Source organism: Ambystoma mexicanum, chromosome 14 (assembly GCF_040938575.1).
Source record: "Ambystoma mexicanum isolate Mex_15411 chromosome 14, UKY_AmexF1_1, whole genome shotgun sequence".
NCBI classification, from domain to species: domain Eukaryota; kingdom Metazoa; phylum Chordata; class Amphibia; order Caudata; family Ambystomatidae; genus Ambystoma; species Ambystoma mexicanum.
This window is the reverse complement of record NC_090940.1, coordinates 248,678,534-248,701,271: the sequence shown is the minus strand read 5'-3', so window position 1 is coordinate 248,701,271 and position 22,738 is coordinate 248,678,534.

Here is a 22,738-nt window from a genome sequence, read left to right as displayed (position 1 = left end):
TTTAAGTGGCTTTTTGTTGTATGTAACCATGCCTCTCGCTTTCCAGCCAGGTAAATACTCCACAAAGCTATTTCGTGCATAGTCAGAATCAGTCACCAGGACAATTTCACTGAATTTATTATCAAATGCAGTAACAATTGCTTTATAAATGGCCGCCAATTCCACCACTTGACTGCTTCTAACTCCAACCCTCATCCCTACACTGGGGACGCCTTCACATTTCAACCAGACATTCCCTATTCCTGACACTAATTGTTTATTACTGTCATTTTCAATGTGAAAAGCACCACCATCTACATATACAGTTGGCATATCCTTGCATGTTTTTTCATCAAAAGCTTTGTGTGGTGATTATTCAAATTCCTGCAAACTAGGTTCCACTTCCATTTCGTTTGATACTTGTTCAGCTGCACAGTCATGTAAGTCAGCTAACCCTTGAGCAATTGGGCTCTTTTTATTTTGTCCATATCTCACTTCTACAGGAAAACCTTGTAATGCGAGCGTCCATGAAGTGATTCTGGACTGCGCTAGATTACCTGACCTAATCCTTTACTCTCTAAAAACTGCAAAGGTTGATGATTTGTTTCAATAATCACCTTTTCTCCCTGAACAATAGGGCGGATATGTTGTAGCGCCCACACAGTGGTTAATAGGGCCTTTTCACATTCATTGAATTTTATTTCAACTTGGGAAAATGCTTTACTTGCATATGCAATGGTTTTGTGATTCACATCATGTTTTTGTGATAACACTGCTGACATACAATGTTCAGAGAACCCTATTTCTATAAAGAAATCCCTACCCTTTATGTGATATGCTAAACATGGTTCCTTTACAAGACATTCCTTCAATTTAGCTACTGCCTCAGACTGCTCTTTTTCCCATTTCCAGGGTGTATTCATTTTAAGCAGTTTAGTCAATGGTTGAGTGATTTCAGCATAATTTTAAATGAACTTTCTGTTATAGACTGTCATCCCTAATAAACATTTTACCCCTTTCACATTTTTAGGGTCCTTTAGTTTTTGTATGGCCTCTATTTTCTTCTTTTGTGAATTTAGCCCATGTTCAGTCACTTCATGGCCTAGAAAGTTCACTTTTTTCTTGCACCATTGTGCTTTTTGTAAAGACACTTTGGCGCCTGCTTTCTGCAATTGGCCAAGCACATGTCTTATTTCATCAAAATGGCTTTTCAGGCTTTCATTTTTTATCAGGACATCATCCACATAAACTATGGTGCCTCTTTCCGCTGCATCTGGCATGGCCTTTCTCAAAAATATGCCAAATTCACTCCCACTATTGATGTAACCGAACGGAGCTCTAAGCCAGGCGTATTGAGTCCTGTCAAATGTAAAGGAAAATAAATTCTGTATCTCCTCTGCCAATGGCACGCACCAATATCCAGAGGTGAGATCTAATGTGGTAAACACTTTTGAACCATGTACCTGAGATAGGCCCTGATCAATGAATGGCAGTGGCCATCTGGATACTGGCACTCTTTTATCTAACTCCCTCAAGTCTGCACATAGCCGCCATTGACCATTTGGCTTTAACACACCTAAAATAGGTGTATTGGATGTGCTATGAATGGGCCTGATGATTCCCCGAGCTTCCAAATTCTTTATAATCTCTGCTAATGATTCTAAACATGCCAGCGGTAGTCTATACTGGCGTACAAATACTGGACTTCTGCTACACCCTTCCGGAAGTGTGGCCCCATGTAAATCAGTTAAACCGCAATCATAAGCATCTTTTGCAAATACATCATTAAATTCCATAAATATCTTTCTCAGTTCGTTCCTATCCTCATCGCTGTCACACGCATCCGCCAAGGAGACCTGCTCTTCTACCATTTTGGAAAATTCTGGAAAATCTTCTGGTAAGGGAATCTCGGCGCTTTCCTCTAACTGTGTGGCTGTGTCTTTTTGTAAAGCTGCCACTTTTAAATGTTTTGGCATATCAGCTTCCACTTCAATGGGCTGATTTTCTGTTTTATTTTCATTTAAATGAAATGTTATGCAATCCTCTTGATGGCAGCACACTGTCTCATTTGAATCATAAGGATACACTGAATGAATTTTAAATATTCCTTTGGGCTGAGAGTCCAGGTGTTCTGGCAAATCACCCTTGGCATCTACATACTTTTCAGGGATATTTCCAATCACCATGTTATTTAAATCTGCCGTATAATGTGATTTTTGTATGACCATTCCTAATGGGGAGTTTTCCTCTAAAGGAATATCCTGACAACCTTTATTATTTACCATAATTTTTACAGATCCTTCACCAATATCTACCAATGGAATGTATTCATAATCCAGGCCTTGCTGTTTTATGGATTCATTCAGGCATACAAATGCATCAGAGTTTTTCATCTGCTGTCCATTTTTGCATTTCAGTGTTATTGCAAACTGTTTTGTAAATGCAGGAATAATAGTATCTTTCCTCATTTGTAATTTGATTGCATAAGGAACCAGTTGTGCACAATGATAAGCCCTTCTTTTGTCTTCAAATTCAGGTGCCGGCCCACCTAGGCGTGACCATATTTTTTGATTAAGGAAATCTAACACCATACACATTCTGTGCATGATGTCATTGCCCATGTAAAAGTCATTTTGTGCTCCACTCACTATCCATACATTATGGTAAATTGTTTTCTGCCCAATGCTAATTTTAAGCATGCATCTGCCTGCAATTCGGTTTTCAAAGTCTGGACTGTCCAACCCAGAAACATATTGGTTTTTAATCCTAAATTTCGGAATCTCTTCCCTCTCCATTATCTTTTGCAACAATTTCTCATTAATGAAGCTCCTCTCCTGTTCAAGCGCTAAAGTGGCTTTTATTGTTTTAAAACAGTCATTTATACCAACACGAACCCATGGTTGCTCATCTTCATTGTGTATTTCCGCAACAGTGGTAATGTGTATTTCTGAATCTGTTTAAGAAGCAATATTCTGTTTGATTGTTTTCTCTTTTAAATAAAAACGTAATGTGTGCTCATCTATGGCAGTCTGCCAATTTTTCCTTGGGTCCAAGTATATTTGTATAGGTAGTTTTTCATTTTCGCTCTGCATTTTGTCTTGACACATTAATATAACCATGACACTAGGTATGCAACTATTCTGGAGATATACCTCCACAGCATCATTTGTTTTGGCAACGGTGTGACATTCATATATGTTGCTGTGTTGTGATTTTAGTTTCTTAGGTCTCAATGGTTTTTTGGTTAAGGACCACAGCACTCCATTCACCCCATCTATGAGAGGAGACAATATTTTCAGGCAATCTGCCCCCATCAGAAATGGAATTTCACAAATAGATGTGATCAATACCTCTTGTTTCATTCTGTGCTTTCCTATTTTTATGTCAACCTCAGTTACACCTATGATGGGCACCTCCTCCCCATTAAAGTTATGCACTGGACCTTGATTTTCCTTCACTGTGATCTGATTCTGTGGGGGTCTCCCTTCATTGATACTCTTTACCAGCTCCTTGGACATAATTGTGACCTGTGCGCCAGTTGCAATCATATCAAATGTTTGGCATTTTTCTTCTACAGTGATGGGTGCATAATATCTGTCCTCAACTTCCTCTAATACACATAAGAAGTGTGAATTCTTACTGATTTCAGGGCTCACCTTTCTCAGGCCTTTTTCACTTTTGGCTAAGCACATTAGTAAATGGAAAGACATTTTTCCTTCCTTTTTACCCATTTCTGCGTGAGAGACTTTATTCATTTCTCCACGTTCAGAGGTTTTTTGGAGTGTGGCCACTGTTCGCCCACCCATCTGGGTATCATCAGGGACCACATTACAACCTTCCAACTGAACATGTGTAACAACATCATTTAGTAATTTGTCATTGTTTAATTCTGTGCATTTGTGATCATTTAGTGTTTTACCAGCCCTTTCAGCTTCTTCAAAAATATCTGAATTCCTCAGGTGATTGATTTGTACCCTCCTTTTGAGTATTTCCTTTTTCTGTCTGTGTTTGTTCACCGTTTTGACTGTCCATGGAAGGAGCTATTGCATCCCCACTTACTCCCTGTTCACTGGTATTCCCCATGCATGAGTCATTTTTCTTAAATCTGTCTCTTTGTTCTCTTGGAGTTTCAGGTTTTCTTATTTCATTTGTACAAATCTCCAATGTTTGATTTAGCTCTAGGTTAAACCGTACCTCTCTTTTAGAATTATTTGCACTTTCTATTACATGTTCATTCATTGGTGCTTTCACTTTTACATCATTAGGCATCTCAGAGTCATTATGCAAAATTACATTAGGGCAATCTGTCTTTTCGGCGTTGTAGGTATCATGAGTACTTAGTTACTTTTCAGAAGAAGCCCCCCGGTCATTGCTATGGCCATCAGCCCCCTCTTTGGATGGTTGTTTTTGCGCTGTGTAGAGCTTCCCTATTTGCTCAGCTAACATTTTCACTTGGGCCTCTATTTACTAGGATCATGTGATTGGAACATTGGTGCAGAGTGTGATGACCTTTGTTGATTAACCCTTTGTTCAGGTGCCGAATTATTTTTGCATGTACTTTGAGCAGACTCAAGGGACATTTTGGCTGACCTGATTTCCATCACTGTGGCTGAGGGTTCTTTAGATGTAGGTCTAATATCTTTCATTTTATCACTTTCTCTACCCTGACAAAAGAGTACCTCATATAGTTTTGTGCTTTGATGTACAATCCATTCAAGGGACTTGTCACCGTCAAATTCACGGACCAATTGTGATATGATGTCTTTCCGTAGCCCATAGAAGTAGGCAGTTTTAAACTCATTGGAATTGGGGTCAAAAGATACATCAAAGCGAGAAAATGCCCTTTTTAAGTCCTGTAAAAATTGGCGAGGGGATGTGTTAGGCCCAGCAGTGATTGTGTAAGCGACTTTCTTTGCCTCCTGCAATGACTGAAAAGGAGAAAAATGACGCCTAATTTCTTTTTCAAACTCCACCCATGTCATATTCTGCTGTTCATTTAATCCCCTTATGATGCTGGCCGTCGGGGCATCTAAAGTTAAATGAAAATATTGTCTGTACTGTTCCTTAGGTATCTGGAGTGCTTTAAAAATGTCATGAACCGTTTCTAAGTGATCCTCAATGCAGCATTCCCCTCCTTTTTTAAATAGTTTGATCAGGGCTTTAATGGATTTCATTATCTTTATGGGGCTACTTGTTGCAATACATGGAATTGCACCATTTTGTGATTCAATCCTGGTTTCATGTGTATGGGATTGGTGGCTGCCCCCAATGGGAGTATCAAATCCCCCAAGGGCGCTGAAACAAAGTTCAGTCACCGGCCCAGTCACTGGAGCACTAACTCTTTGGGCAGAACTAGAATTCACCTCCACTCCATTGAATGTAGTACCCTGCCGCCTCTCCTGGGACCTGGGAATGCACATTTGTTGTTCTAAGTCTTTGCACTTTTTAAGGAGCCTGCGTGCTTCATTTTGCAAATAGTTGTTTTCATCACTCATTTTATTTATTACCTCCTGCATGTCGCACATTTGCATTTGGCATTGATTGAACTCTTTGTTTCTCTTGTCTTTTCTTGAATCATTTTAACAATTTCTTGCTCTGCATCTTGGAGATCACTTTCTTTTTCAAAATGTTCTTTTTGTAAAATCTGCATTTCTGAAACAATCTCATCTTTATCCTGTCTAATGTGGTCCACTAAGGCTTTTAAGTGTACCAATTCTTGCTCACTGTCCTCAAATTGTTTCTTGCTTTTGGACAACTGAGCATCAAAATCTCTGCATTTTAATTGCATGTCTTTTTGGCATACATCCAATTCTGCTCTTAACATCTCTTTTTTGCTTGCCCCATCTAAATCAGTCTTTAACCTGTTAATTAGCTGGTTATTCATTCAATAACCTTGTAAGGCAGACCTGAATTATGCTGCCTTCTGCAAAAATATTGTCTAGTTTTTCTTTCTGCACCTCACCCTGAATGCGGTCATGCCATTCCAAGGTAGTGTTCGATGACCACGTCCCATGTGCAAACAACTTTGCCTCTAAATATTGCACTAGGTCTGAGAATGTGGTTTCCCTTTGTGACATTCTGAAATTCGTTTTTAGTAACACACTGTTATTATAAAATGGGTTCCCTTAATGTACAGATGGCAGTGTGAGACACACTTGCCACACCCAGTAGGTGCTCTGTGATCACTTTCCCGGCCTGCAACGCACCATAAATATATAGGGTATTTTTTATAGATCTGGGGCCTAGCGGTATTTTCTTACCTCCAAAATGAAAATAATTCAGTAATAATCACTCTTTGCATTCAGATTAGATTTGGTATATAGTACTATAGTATACATACATTATTTCAACACACTGATACATTTAGTGGTATACATTATGTTGGTATGCGTTATTCGTGGTATTTATGGGTGAGCATAAATCCTTTGTTTTATATATGTGACCACAATATCCAGAACCCCTTATTTTTGTTTAGTTTGTTCGTGTGATCACTAGAGAGACCTCAGGCTTGCATTTCAGAAACACCACATTTCCAATTGGAGTGCCACCATGGGCTGTTCTCACTGACTTATCTACGACAGCAAGCTATATGTGGTATTTATCACCAACTTATTTACGTTTGGTGAGCTATGTCCAGGGCCTCTCTTCCTGCCGACTCATAGACCTTCGGCAGCCGGCTATTTCATCTTGTTATTATTATGTTCCATTCAGAAAACACACACACACTCATATACTGAATGGATTCATGCACACAGCTACTGCCATGTCTTATCTTTTAGCAACTTTTAAAAATGACAATTGCACTGTGCAAAGATCTTCCCATATTACCAGTGTTATAATGATAGATGCACAAAGGACAAGATAAAATGAAACACACTTCCCGCCTGCTTTCAGATAATTTTTTTTGTGTTATAAAACTTGCATTTCAACACGGGCTTACTCTTTTTTTTACAGAAATAAATGGAAAACTCACAGTAACAACATTATCTGTAACACAATGAAAGGAGAGTGGCGAGGAACAAGAATTCAATTTGCATCATTAACATGTGGTTAAAACACAGGAATCTCCTCCCCTACTCTGACTGAATATTTTTGCACACATACGCACAGCTCCCACACTTCAGCAAGATAATTACCAGGCTTGTTCAGCATGTAACTTCTTTGGCTGTTCACCTTCTGGAGGGGTTCACCCAGCAAGGACAAGCATTTGCTGTCACTCAAACTGGGACTTGTTGACTGGAAATCCCAGCCTCTGTAGTAGTAGTATTGAATCTTCTTTAGGAATTAGGCATCCCCAGCTATCAACCCAGTCCTTCTCCGAGCTGTGTCAAGATGTCGTCTGCCTAGCTTCTTCCCCGAGATTATACAAGAAAACTCTGGTTACCTCCTACCAAAGGATCCTAACCAATGAAATTCGATCATGCCCTATCCACCCTCTGCGCACAATAGAAATCTTTTACAGTAAGCAACTGTAACAAAACTGATTTCCTGCTATTCGAATCCTTGCTTCCTGCAAAATACTGTGGACAGAGCAGCACAGAAAAACAAGAAGAAAAAAAAAATCTGCACACAGTCTGAAATGAGTTTCAGCCTGCCTCATTTTGCAGTGGAGAACACATTATATTATTAAGAAGTTAGAATCATGTTAGTACGGTTAATTATATTAGTTCATTAATCTTCAAATGTGTCTCTTGCAACATAGGCATTTCAGATGAAAAGAAAAAAAAAATTGTGTGCATTTTGAATATGAAAAATAAAATGCGCTTTTAAATGAGAAAATGGTTTGTTTTTAACCTGTGTAGCCTGTCTTCATTTACATATCCATATGTTGCACTGGCAGCACATAGCTTGAAGCAATTGCATTAAACCCATGCAGTGGCGTTGCATAAAAAAAAATGCTCAATAACACATGTCTTGCTGTACCACATTATATCAATGCACCAAACCCATGCAGTGGCGCTGCACTTCAAAAAACATGCTATACATTGATCCTGTGCAGTGGTGCTGCGCTCTGTGCTCCCAAAACACGCTAAACAATCCTACAGACCACATAACACGCTAAACAATCCTACAGACAACATAATTATACTTTTCCCTTCCTTTTGCTTCTGGCTTAACAATAATGCCTCTCAGCAAAGCACATTCCTTTTTCGCAATCTGTGCCATGCTTTCAAGAAATCGCACAGCCAGAGAATGCTTGCATGTTGAAAAAGCACTTCAATTCCAACCTGTCAACTGTGCCTGCAATGCACTGCTTTGTTATATACATGTTGTGAATTTGAGGGTGAGGACATATTAATGGGTTAGTTTAGATTAGCATGTATGCAGTGCAAACTGGCCAGATGACCTGGGTATCCTGAACTCTTGGTATTTTAAACACGCAAGGTTGTGCATTTCCATTTGCAATGTGCACTAGCCATTCAATGTCTGTATTCTCCACATTAATCCCTTTGCCACTGTTTACTGCTCACTTACTGTCTTCATATACAGTATTCCTACACACCTCCATTAGAAGTGCTGTCTCTGACCCATACTATTGCAAGACGTAGTCTGTTAAAGTGAAAATCTAGTCACAATTGAGTATGGTAAAAAAAGACATTAAGAATATTCTTATTAAAATTGGTGAAGGTGAATATGATCTTTTTTCATGCAATCATGGATTCAGAATGTTATTGCTACAAAGGAAAGACGTGATGCAGGTGATGGTGAACACCTCATTGGATGGCATTATAATGTTCTTGTTATCAAAGAAAAAATAGAACTCTGGATCGGTTATGTTAGGCAAATGGTGTGAAGTGAAAGACAATTGATGAAACATAAATAATAATCAGTCACCATTGCACTACAAAGCAAGGCATATGGTGAAGAGGAGAGCAGAAGGCTAGACAAACAAGATGGATGTGCAGCTTTTCATGGTGGAATGGTTGCTACTTAGTGACATAGGGCCTTATTCATAAAATATGTTCTGGCAAAATTAAGACAATCCCCTCTTCATTTGTTCCAGAAAAGGCCATTTTAAACACATAAGGGCCATATGTGTATCATAGATACAGAAAAAAATACCCCTTTCTCCCTCTGTGCAAATTGGGTAGATGTAGAGGACAATTTACTGTACTTGAAAGCATATCTGGAATTCGCAAAAGGAATTCAATAGATGCCACCTTATCACAGTGGGCTTAAGGGTCACATGTGCCGCCCAATTTCCCATGCTCCATCCTTCAAAATGTTGCATATTTGTTTAATCATACCCACCACCCCAAAAAAGACAGAATGTGCTGTAAATCCACCAAATTAAGGACAATTGCATTACATTTAGAAACACGCACATTTGACTTAGATTTACTTTTTGAAACTTTTTTTAATAGAGATTACTGTTCCTATGATTTGCCATTAGTTCGACAGGCAAGCACCAGTGATTATTTAATCAGCGTTTGGAACTGGAAAGATCACCATGGAGTGCTCTGTGATCTTGGGCAAAATTGTTCTGTATGAGTGACTTTTTAAAATTATTGAAACATCATGAATAACAATATATATGTATTATAGGGCGACAGTCGCCACCCTATAGTTAAGGTGAGTCGGAGATACATAGGAACCCCTCAAAATTCTATTGTTAATAACTTTTGATTCGAGTAACAGATTTTGCCGAAATTTCGAAAGTGTTTAAAAGTTTGCGTCCCCTCCAGACCGCAAAATCACATAAAGATTTGTTAAAAAATAAAAAAGTTATTAAGGGGGTAATTCATAGAATGCAGCGCACAAGTGGCGCACGCGGCTGGCGCACAGTGTGTGCGTGCGAATCCCTGCGCCAGCCGCGTGCGCTAAAATCCATTTCCGCACACAGCGTATTCATGGATTCCAGCCACCAAAACCAGCCGTGGCGCACAGTGGCGCAGCGACCCTGCAGCAGCGCCAGTTACGCCCCCAAGAACGCCTCTCGCGCAGGGAAAAGCCATCAAAATCCCCAATCCAGCGCAAAGGGCTGTGCTAACCCTGTACCCGCACGGCAAGCGGGCTACGTGTATCACTGGGGTGCGCGGGAAGTACCTCACGTGATTGGCCCCGTGCGAGCAGGGTACGCGTATTTCAGGGGTGCGCGGGAAGTTCCACACGCGATTGCCGCAGGGTACGTGTATTTCAGGGGTGCGCGGGAAGTTCCACACGCGATTTCAGCAGGGTATGTGTATTTCAGGGGTGCGCGGGAAGTTCCACACGTGATTGGCCCCGTGCGAGCAGGGTACGCGTATTTCAGGGGTGCGCGGGAAGTTCCACACGCGATTCCAGCAGGGTACGCGTATTTCAGGGGTGCGCGGGAAGTTCCACACGTGATTTCAACAGGGTACGTGTATTTCAGGGGTGCGCAGGAAGTTCCACACGCGATTCCAGCAGGGTACGCATATTTCAGGGGTGCGCGGGAAGTTCCACACGCGATTCCAGCAGGGTATGTGTATTTCAGGTGTGCGCGGGAAGTTCCACACGCGATTTCAGCAGGGTACGTGTATTTCAGGGGTGCGCGGGAAGTTTCACACGCGACATCAGCAGGGTACATGTATATCAGGGGTGCGCGGGAAGTTCCACACGCGATTCCATCAGGGTACGTGTACTTCGGGGTGCGGAGGAAGTATCACACGCAACATCAGCAGGGTACGTGTATTCCAGGGGTGCGCGGGAAGTTCCACACGCGATTCCATCAGGGTACGTGTATTACAAGGGTGCGCGGGGAGCACCACACGTGAATTGCATCTGTGGGTCCTCCCAGGTGTTCCCTCTACACCCTCCACGGCCCTGCAGGTGGCTCACACCACAGGGGCCTACCCTGCACATGTCCTGCAGGCACCCCATCCACCATGGCCATGCCCCCCAGCCAACCCACATGTCAACTTGCACTACTGCCCACCAACGCATGTCCCCCTGCACCCCCAGCCACCAGGGGCACCCTCCACCAGTCCCCACCCATGTCTCCCACCCCACCACCCCCCAGCACTGTGGGGCACCTGCCAGCAGGCCCCCACCCATGTCCAATGCATGTTCCCCACCACCCCCACCCCCCAGCAGTGCAGGGGCACCTGCCAGCAGGCCCCCACCCATGTCTCCCACCCCCCCACCCCCCAGCACTGTGGGGCACCTGCCAGCAGGCCCCCACCCATGTCCAACTCATGTTCCCCACCCCCCAGCACTGTGGGGCACCTGCCAGCAGGCCCCCACCCATGTCCAACTCATGTTCCCCACCACCCCCACCCCCCAGCAGTGCAGGGGCACCTGCCAGCAGGCCCCCACCCATGTCTCCTACCCCCCCACCCCCAGCACTGTGGGGCACCTGCCAGCAGGCCCCCACCCATGTCCAACTCATGTTCCCCACCACCCCCACCCCCCAGCAGTGCAGGGGCACCTGCCAGCAGGCCCCCACCCATGTCCAACTCATGTTCCCCACCCCCCCACCCCCCAGCACTGTGGGGCACCTGCCAGCAGGCCCCCACCCATGTCCAACTCATGTTCCCCACCACCCCCACCCCCCAGCAGTGCAGGGGCACCTGCCAGCAGGCCCCCACCCATGTCTCCTACCCCCCCACCCCCAGCACTGTGGGGCACCTGCCAGCAGGCCCCCACCCATGTCCGACTCATGTTCCCCACCACCCCCACCACCCAGCACTGTGGGGCACCTGCCAGCAGGCCCCACCCATGTCCAACTCATGTTCCCCACCCCCCCACCCCCAGCACTGTGGGGCACCTGCCAGCAGGCCCCCACCCATGTCCAACTAATGTTCTCCACCCCCCACCCCCCAGCAGTGCAGGGGCACCTGCCAGCAGGCCCCCACCCATGTCCAACTCATGTTCCCCACTACCCCCCAGCACTGTGGGGCACCTGCCAGCAGGCTCCCACCCATGTCCAACTCATGTTCCCCACCCCCCCACCCCCCAGCACTGTGGGGCACCTGCCAGCAGGCCCCCACCCATGTCCAACTCATGTTCCCCACCCCCCACCCCCTAGCACTGTGGGGCACCTGCCAGCAGGCCCCCACCCATGTCCAACTCATGTTCCCCACCACCCCCACCCCCCAGCACTGTGGGGCACCTGCCAGCAGGCCCCCACCCATGTCCAACTCATGTTCCCCACCCCTTCACCCCCCAGCACTGTGGGGCACCTGCCAGCAGGCCTCCACCCATGTCCAACTCATGTTCCCCACCACCCCCACCCCCCAGCACTGTGGGGCACCTACCAGCAGGCCCCCACCCATGTCCAACTCATGTTCCCCACCACCCACCCCCCAGCACTGTGGGGCACCTGCCAGCAGGCCCCCACCCATGTCCAACTCATCTTCCCCACCCCCCCACCCCCCAGCAGTGCAGGGGCACCTGCCAGCAGGCCCCCACCCATGTCCAACTCATGTTCCTCACCGCCCCCACCCCCAGCACTGAGGTGCACCTGCCAGCAGGCCCCCACCCATGTCCAACTCATGTTCCCCACCCCCCCACCCCCCAGCACTGTGGGGCACCGGCCAGCAGGCCCCCACCCATGTCCAACTCATGCTGCCCACCCCCTCCAACCCCCAGCACTGTGGGGCACCTGCCAGCAGGCCCCCACCCATGTCCAACTCATGTTCCCCACCACCCCCCAGCACTGTGAGGCACCTGCCAGCAGGCCCCCACCCATGTCCAACTCATGTTCCCCACCCCCCCACCCCCCAGCACTGTGGGGCACCTACCAGCAGGCCCCCACCCATGTCCAACTCATGTTCCCCACCACCCCCACCCCCCAGCACTGTGGGGCACCCTCCACCAGGCCCCCACCCATGTCCAACTCATGTTGCCCACCACCCCCACCCCCCAGCACTGTGGGGCACCCACCAGCAGGCCCCCACCCATGTCCAGCTCATGTTCCCCACCACCCCCACCCCCCAGCACTGTGGGGCACCCGCCAGCAGGCCCCCACCCATGTCCAACTCATGTTCCCCACCCCCCCACCCCCCAGCACTATGGGGCACCTGCCAGCAGGCCCCCGCCCATGTCCAACTCATGTTCCCCACCCCCCCACCCCCCAGCAGTGCAGGGGCACCTGCCAGCAGGCCCCCACCCATGCCCAACTCATGTACCCCACCCCCCACCCCCCAGCAGTGCAGGGGCACCTGCCAGCAGGCCCCGACCCATGTCTCCACCCCCCAGCACTGTGGGGCACCCTCCACCAGGCCCCCACCCATGTCTCCCCCCCACCCCCCAGCACTGTGGGGCACCCTCCACCAGGCCCCCACCCATGTCTCCCACCCCCTCCACCCCCCAGCAGTGTGGGGCACCCTCCACCAGGCCCCCACCCATGTCTCCCACCCCCCCAACCCCCAGCACTATGGGGCACCCTCCACCAGACCCCCACCCATGTCTCCCACCCCCCACCCCCCAGCACTGTGGGGCACCTGCCAGCAGGCCCCCACCCATGTCCAACTCATGTTCCCCACCACCCCCACCCCCCAGCACTGTGGGGCACCTGCCAGCAGGCCCCCACCCATGTCCAACTAATGTTCCCCACCCCCCCACCCCCCAGCACTGTGGGGCACCTGCCAGCAGGCCCCCACCCATGTCCAACTCATGTTCCCCACCACCCCCACCCCCCAGCACTGTGGGGCACCTGCCAGCAGGCCCCCACCCATGTCCAAATCATGTTCCCCACCACCCCCACCCCCCAGCACTGTGGGGCACCTGCCAGCAGGCCCCCACCCATGTCCAACTCATGTTCCCCACCCCCCCACCCCCCAGCACTGTGGGGCACCTGCCAGCAGGCCCCCACCCATGTCCAACTCATGTTCCCCACCCCCCCACCCCCCAGCAGTGCAGGGGCACCCACCACCAGGCCCCCACCCATGTCCAACTCATATTCCCCAGCCAACATGTCATCACAATCTAGATCCCTGGTCCCTATGGTCAGCCTCCAAATGCAAAACACCCACCCGAGTATTGCATCCACCCACTCATAATTGGCAATTACATGACAGAACACCAATTGCAAGTTCCGAAACAAACACATTTCCCTCACATACACCCAATGTGTGTCAGTGAATCTAAAAACCCATATCATGATATGCATGAAACCAATGAGATGATACTACACATTGAAGTTTGATAAAAAAATATGTATTAAAGGAAACATAAATAGAATCAAAAATAAAGAAACATAAATGGGAATGTACAAAAATGAAAAGAAGCATGTCCGTGAAAAAAAGCAAAACCAAAAATCAAAATCCAAAGTAATGGTGTCCAAAGTCACTGTCCACAAAACAAAATCCAATGGGAAATAAAAAAGAAAGCCATTGCTCCATGGTTAAAATGTGAAAGAAAAATACAATCCAACAGTGAACTATGTACATACAAACAAGCCAGGGTCCATTATCCCAACAAAAGAAAGGAAACCTATCTAACTACACTAACTAATAAAATAAACAATATACAAAAATGTGGCCAATGTCCAAAAGGTCCAAAATAAATTTAAAAAAAATGAAACCTAACACTACCTACATAACTATGTACAAGGGCAGCGGGCTAGTTTGACGGCTCACTTTTGGATGTCCTGGGCCAGGGCATCATCGAACTCCTGCTCAATGTCCCAGAGGCGGTCCTCCTCCATGGCCCCGAGGGTCCGCAGGGCCGTCGCCGTGTCCACCTCCAAACCCCTGCGGATTGCCTCGAGGCACTCGGCCTGCCTCAGGGTCCTCCGCATGGAGTTCTCCGCCCTGACCATTGTGAGCCGTGCCTCTTCCGCCCGCTGCCGCTCCGCATCTATGGCGTGGCCCAACCGCTGCCACACGGAAGACACTCTCTGTCCTGGGTCCTCCTGCCCTCCGGCCGATGCCTGCCCCTCCGATGTTGAAGGCCCAGAGCCTTCATGGCTCCCACCACGTTGCTGCTGCTGCTGTGCCTCTGCCCGTGCACTGTCTCCTGCTGCCTGCACATCCTCCGCCGGCTGGGGTGCAGTCGTTGATGTGGCCACCCCAGCTGGACGTCCAACTCCCGACTGTGGCAGGTATACCTCCTCCACCAGCCTGGCCGCACCGTCAGAGGCAGCTCCACAGGGCACCCAGGTGACTGATGGGTGGGAAGATGGCACGGAGGACGACTGGCGCGTAGGGGGTTCAGTTGAGGAGGGGGTCATAGCAAGCTCCATCATACGGAGGAATCCGGCCTGGGTGACCTGTCCCAGCAGGCTGACGTGGTCAACGAGCCATTCGAGCTGACGTGCAGTCTCCTCATGAAAAGACTGCAGGTCACCTCGCATGGCCCGTTGACGCAACGCAATACCAGTCAGAACAGGCTCAACCCGGACCCGGATAGCCACGTCTGCAGGCAGAGGAAGGCCAGTTGTCGTGAGCTCATCCCCTGCCTGAAAACGGGTCTGGACGTAGGCATCCCTGCTGGTGCAAGATGATTCAGGGGCAGGATCAGGGACAGGATTGCACACAGGCACCTCCGCGGCGGCCTGTGCTGCCTCCTGTCCCTGGTCCTGCACTGCACCACTAGCACCAGTGGGATCCCCACCTTCAGACTCCATCCAGTGCTTGCACGGCCTCCTCCTCCACCAAACCCCCCACCAACCTGGATGACTCCGTGCCATCTTCCCCTGTTGGGCCCTGTGGGGTCCCAGCTGCCCCTTCTGCTGCCGAGGAGTCCAACTCCAACCTCCGCCTCTTGGACCTCCCCCCGGCAGCTGTGGCCTGGGATGCAGCACCGGACTCCTCACTCCCCGACGAGATGACAACATGGGAGGGGAGCCGGGCCTTGCGTCTCCGGCTGGCTGTGGGATCCCCGCCGCTGTGCTCCACAGCACCTTCTCCGCCCTCTTCATCAGTTGACGCTGCAGACAGGGAGAAATAAAGCACAGGCATCAGGGCACTGTACAATGGAATCATACACACATGACAGTTGTACATGAGTGGCATTGGCAAACCTCAGACATGGCATCACAATCCCCAACACACATGTCATTTCAACTCGCACACATGAGCCATACCACAGCCATATCGCAACTGCCAGCACCATCCATACACATACAACAGCATGAGAAGGCAAAGGTGAGCCAGACATCACATGCAACACAGGAAGTGCACCACACATGTACACACACCACCACACTTGCATGCATGTGTACACCTCTGCCAAGTGTTGCAGTGTTCAGATGGGCATCCATGTCACATCTGCCGATCAGGCTTCCACATACCGCTGTCACATGCATCCATGTCGCATCATTGTTGCACCCTTGTCAAATACACACAGATGCACATGTACACAGTGCTGATACATGCAGCTGAAATCAACATACATGCGTGACATCACGGACATGTCTACTTACATACACATTCATCCAAACATGTGTGCCCACACAACTGCATTTGGCATGCAAGCCTACACACACAAGCACCATCCATGTCTCACACATTCCAGCCCTCGCATGTGCTAGCCCCACGGCCCTGTACACCCCCACCCATACTCGACCCCATACAAACAGATGTGCAACCTGTACACTACTGAAAAATCACCACACGCACATCTCACAATCAGGATGCATGTACACTTACCGCTCGACTCCAGACGGGTCTGCCTCTCAAGGATCTGGACGTGGAGCGCTGTGGATATGCGTTCCAGGACCCTCATCTGTTCTTCCGACAAGTGGCCCCGGCGCCCCTTGGCATCCACTGCCTTCAAGAGGTGCTGGGCCTTGTTCAGGGTCCTGGACCTGAATTCCTCCCAGCGCTTCTTGACATGTTGTAAGTCGCAGACTGCCACCCCCTCCGCGTTGATGGCAGTCACGATGTCAGTCCAGATCCGAGTCCGTCCTTCCTTGTCGGCGCGGGAACTTCCGAAGAGGGCATCATACTGCCCCAGGACTTGCTCCACCAGGACACCAACTTCGGTGGCACTGAAGCTGGTGCCCCTCTGCCTCTCTGGCCGGGGGTTGTCAGTGGTCTCAGATGGTGTTTGCCCCGACATGACAATCCCAGAGGCAGGAGTGGGTGGGCAACTGGGTCCTGGGGCTGGGCTGTGGAGCGATGGAATCCCAGTCGGGAGTCTTCGGTTCCAGCAGGGGTGGTCACAGCAACAGCACCCCTGGCTGATATGCAGGCAGCAAATGGCAGGGCACGTGGGCAGCAGGCAGTCAGGCAGCAGCAGATGGCAGGTGGGAGTGTGCTCGGGGCTCTGGGGGGCAGTAGTTCGGCCTTCTGGGCAGGAGCGTGGTCTTCCGTGTGCTTACGCGTGGCCAGCTTGATACGGAGTGATTTGGCACGTGAAAAATCGGCACTTCAGCGTGTAATTCGAGGAAAGGCCCTTAGCGCGTAAGCACGTCTGCACGCATACGCATTTTCATTGGACAGAAGGCCCCTCAAGCGCAAGCGCCCCTGTGATGTGACGCGTACAGGCGTGCATGGGAATTTCAGCGCGCATGAAAAACTGCACGTCCGGGTGTAATACGAGGAAAGGGCCCATGCGCGTAAGCGCGCGTGAAAAACTGCACATCCGTGTGTAATACGAGGAAAGGGCCCATGCGCGTAAGTGACGTGACGCGCGCGTGCGTTTCCCTCAGCACGGGTTAAAGGTGAGCGGGCCCAGCAGTTCGCTGTACGTGCCTTTCGTCGAGACCGAGGTGTGTTGCTGCTTCCTGTTGTTTCCCGCGCCATCACAACTTCACAGCTATCAAGGACGTATCTCTTCTTTTGGCGGGGGTATTGGTTACGCGTGTTTTTCTGCATCGCGCTAGTCAGACGGTGAGTCGCACACGCTCTTTTTCCCACTGCGGGTGCCCCTGTGTATCGCACCCATTTTCGATGTCATAGTAGCCTGCGTGTCCCACGCGTACGCGTTATTCGTGTTACTGGGTGCCACCGCGTACTGCGGGAGGTTGAATCCACACACGTAGGCTGCAGGGTTGCGTGCACGGTTTTACTGCAGTTTTGGGGTGCATGAGCATTGCGTGACCCGTCACCACATCACCGGGGTCACATACAGCCTTGCAGGTGCAGGGGGGCTGTTAACATCTTGCTTCCCACCCCCTTCACCCCAATTGCCCAGGTCAATTGTGGTGTACACCTCCCATTGGCACCACTCCATCTGTGCCAGCACTTCTACATCAGTGCCATGGTTGGGAGGCCACCAAAGGTGAGGGGCGCCTCAGCTGGGCGTCCTTCTCGTGGCGGGCATGGTCGGGGATGTGGCCGTGGTGACCAGGGAGTAGGGGGACTCCAGGGTGTCCAGGGTGGCCACAGAGGGGGAAGAGGCAGGGGTGCGCCACTTGAGCACAATGTTGTGCCATGTGTCGGTGCAGTCATGCCACCACCCCCTGTGGTTCCGGGGGATGCAGCTTCTGCATCTGGCACCCGTTCAACCCGGCAGTCCGTTCCATCGACTGCCACTGGCCCAAGGGTAGTGGTAGCTGCAGGTGCAGCTGTGGACACCGCCACCCAGGCTCAGGGTCTGCTAGCGCAGGCTGCGTTGAGACTTGAAGAGCCCTTGGTAGATCTCCAACAGCCCAGGAGGGAAACCATAGGGGCAGGCCGGGATGCTCAGACCAAGACACGTGTCCCTGGGGCAGTCATGTCATCTGCTGCCCCGAACAGCCGGGTGTTGGCAAGTGCAGGGGCAGATGCACCCAACAGCACCCCGGTTGTGAGTTTGCCAACCAGGACCGTTGCGGTCAATGACCCTGCCACAGCTGATGTTGCTGCGCAGGGTCCATTAGTGGGCACCCAGCTGCCACTGAGACAAGTCAGGCCTTTGGTCATCCCTCCACCTGCCACTCCCTTGGCTCAATCCACCGAACCCACTGGCCATACTGGTCAGGGCGGCATTAGCCAGCCAGGGTCTGCGCCACAGTCCAAGAGGAGGAAGGTTGCACCTGCAGCACAGGCTGGGACCCCACACACAGCCACGACCTCCTGCACGTCGAGGAAGAAGCCTTTCTGTAAGCAGGAACTGGACTTCCTCGTGGACTATGTGCGGGGCCACAGCCGTGACATGCTAGTGGGTGCCAATAGTCAGACTACGGCTGCCCAACGTGACACCCACTGGAAGCATGTTGCGGAACATGTCAGTTCATTCGTCCATGAGGTGCACACGGCGCAAGAGTGCAAAAAGCGTTGGAATGACATCAATCGCAGCACTAAGGCTAAGCGTGCCTCTAATTACAACTTGACTCTGGTGACTGGTGGTGGGCCTGCACCAGAGGAGGAAGAGCTCACTCCGCAAGAGGCTCTTGTTGGGGAGTTCATACCACCTGAATTGGTCGAAGGAGTGGGAGAGATGGTGGACTTTGATGCGCAGTCCAGTGAGTGTTGATGCGTGTTTGTTGAGGACGTGTGTGTTTCACTTGTGGGATGTGTTGTGCATGATTGCTGCTACATGTGACGTGTACATGGTTCTGATGTGTAAGTAATGCAATGCTTCCGTCATGCATGTCTCCTCTGCCTGCATGCGGGACTCCATGTAGGCATGCTACCTTTCTCCTCCTCCGCCACTCTGCACCCCAGTTCCACCTTTGCACTGGTCTGCTTCAATCTTGCCAATGTGTAGTTTCTTGTTCATGTGTCCTGTGTAGATGCTAACTTCCAGCGTAGAATCTTCCAGACATATGCCGTGTGGTACAGCCTTAGTACTCGATGCAGGGTATCTCACTTGTACTGTGCATGGGTCAGATGTCCCGCAGGGACATGAGTGCCCATTCATGCTCCATGTGCATTGCACGCATGCCCCTATGTGTCCTTGACTGGATGATCACTGTAATATAAGTGCTTGGTTACATACATTGCCTGCCATCTCATCAGCCTTCCCATGTCAACTGTGGCTCAGTCCTGCGTTGCACACATGTTTAGGCTCTGACAATCTGTGTGGCTCACAGGCCTCAGCCTGTTCAATGGCCAATGACTCTGTCCAACTCTTGTTGTGTCTTCTTCACACGTGGGTGGCCTCTGGAGTTTTCATCATGTGTCATGCCTACTGTCCCAGCATCATTTGCAGTGTTGTCATTTGAATCACATTAAGCTGTTGATGCCAGTCAACACTGCCTGTCAATACACAGGTGTATGGTCAGACTTTTGATACCATGCTAGGCATTCCTGCTTTGATACTGGGCTGGAGGGGTGCTTGGCTTCTAGATATGGTACACATTGAATGCACAATGCACGTGATGTCTGAATTTGACATTGCACTGCCTTCACATTTCGTGGCACACACCATGTAGTGCTTGTACATGTAGGTAGTGAGTGGCGTACACATTTTCTGCACTGCATAGACCCACTTCCATGGAAACTGCCACCTTTCAACAGGTCTGATCACAGAAGCTATTCAAAGTTGACCCAGCATGCATGCCAGGTTATATGTTGTGTGTCACATGTCTGCTGGATGCGTTTGCTCTGTGTGTGTGTGTGTGTGTCGCGTGCTTCTGACATGTGTAGTGACCTTTTTTCTCTATTTTTTCAGGTGATGACGCAATGGAGGCGGAGGATGGTGTTGTCATGCCAGACACAGGGTTGGTAACACCACATCAACCCGGCACTAGTGGGGGTCGTGGGGTGGTAGGCCACGAAAACCCCCAAGTGCTGCAGTCCATCTTGTCTCTGGCTGCCTATGGGTCCAGCCTTGATGACGACTCTGAAGTCCATGTTGAGTTGGATGAGCATCAAGTCCATGTGTCAGGTGTGAGTGATTCTGATGTGGACACTCCTCTGTCTGCAACCCCTGCACTGAGGGATCAGACAGTCTTGGTTCCTCCGCCCGTGGTGGATCGGGACGCAGGGTCACCCTCCACACCAGTCACTGATGTGCCTGGGACATCACGTCGACGGGGGCATGTAGTCGTGCAGCCGCGGGCGGTGCCAACACAGCGAGGACCCCCAGTCCTTGTGTCCCGCAGGGGTCAAGCCCGGCAACGCGGTCGCCGCGCGCAAACGCTGTATACTGAGTGGGAGCAAGACATGACTGCCAATTCAGAACGGCAGGGGGCAGCAATGGAGAACATCGCTGAGAGCATGGAGCGTGTGGCCCGATCTGTGCTCCCCCCTGCTAGGCAGGTGCTTCTCCAGCAGCAGGCGGCATGGTCCACGGCCCGCTCGCTCAGGCTGGGTATGGCGGCCTCAGACAGGGCACGCCAGGCTGAAATGTCGTCTCTGCGTCAAGCAATTGCTGCTCACGCAAAGGCGCACATGGATGCCCTGAGGGAGGAGTATGCTTCCCTCAGATCCACTCTGGGTGTCCTTATGATGTCCCAGAGGCAACAGGCAGAGGAGAGGTTTGCACAGCTTGAGCGTACCATCTCGGCTGAGCTACAGGCTTGCTGGGAGGTGCAGCGGTTGTCCAGCCAGGACTTGCAGGAGGAACTCTGTGTTACACGTGCTACCTTGCAAGAGGAAACACGTGTATCACGTGAGGTTCTGCATGCAGACCTATGTCACATTGCCACACAGAACCAGGCTCACCCGTCCGGCAGACTTGCTGCTGACGAGGGGCAAGCTGCAGCTAGGCGTGGCCAGGCTACTGTGCCACGTCCTCCTTTCCAGGATGAGCCAGACTCGGACGACCATCTATCTCCCACATAGGTCGGGCTGTGCAGGCGTTAAGCCCATGGAGGTTTTTTTTTTGGCTCAGCATCATCGCATGTGGATGTTGAGCAGCACCCTGTACCTCCCCCCTCCTGGGTGCCTCCCCTCCCCCCCTGGTCATATGTGGCCATTTTTGATTTTTATTTTAGTTTAGTTAGTTAAGTTTCTGTTTGATAGTTAGTTTAATTAGGTAATGTAGGTTTTCCATTGTTAGTGTAATTAGTTAATAGTTGATTTAGTTTAAAATTGCTAGTGTATTGTGCTTTCATGTGACGGTGCGGTGCTTTGTGGCTTTTGAAGGCATCCACTGTCTGTTCCAGCTGGGCCCTTCAGGTTTGTCTTGTGTATGTGTTTGCTGCTTGGGGTCCTTGACTCACATATGCCACTCCTGCCTCCCTTATCCATGGGCTCGCAAGGATGGTTCGGTGTTACAGAATATTACACAAGGGCTTTGGACTGTCATATCTGTGGCATGTCTGGTGCTGTGTGACTTGTGTTGATACCCCTAGTGGGGATGATTTTGGTGTTATTGTCCATTGTTCAGCTTTTGCTAGATGGGGTGTGTCATGATTAATGTGTACATTGATTGCTATGCATTGTGTAGTATGTTTCATATCTTTCCTGTACACGTGCTTGTTGCAATTCATGCTGTAGATAGTGTTCCAAACTTTGGATGTGAAAGACGGACTGATGGTGTGATTTGTGATGTGACTCTCTGACATGGTCAAGTAATGAGATGCCTGATGAGACACACACAGATGACTTTGAAGCATTAATCATGTGTTTCATGCCCTTTCTGCAGGGGGATGAGCCTCCAGAGCACCTTTGCCAGCAGACATGGGCCATTGGACGACGGAATTCTGGACCCGTTTGTTGGTGCCCACATGCACATGTGTGCACAAGCAGAGGCACAGGGATTGCAGACCCACATCCTAGAACTGCTGACATGTTCCAAGGATCTCCAGGCAAGGTGAGCAGCACAGGGGGGCCACGACACAGAAAAGCTTGCACCAGGCGAGTTGCACATGCAGGCTTAGTCACAGCACTGAGGGTGAGCTTAGACGAATATTGGTGTTGAAGCACACAATGCAGCTCAGATGTGTTGGTGGACTGATGGCTGTTGATAGTAGGGTTGTCTGGGACACATGCAGGGGTAGTGGCACATACCCTCCGGTACACCAAGGTCCATTGAG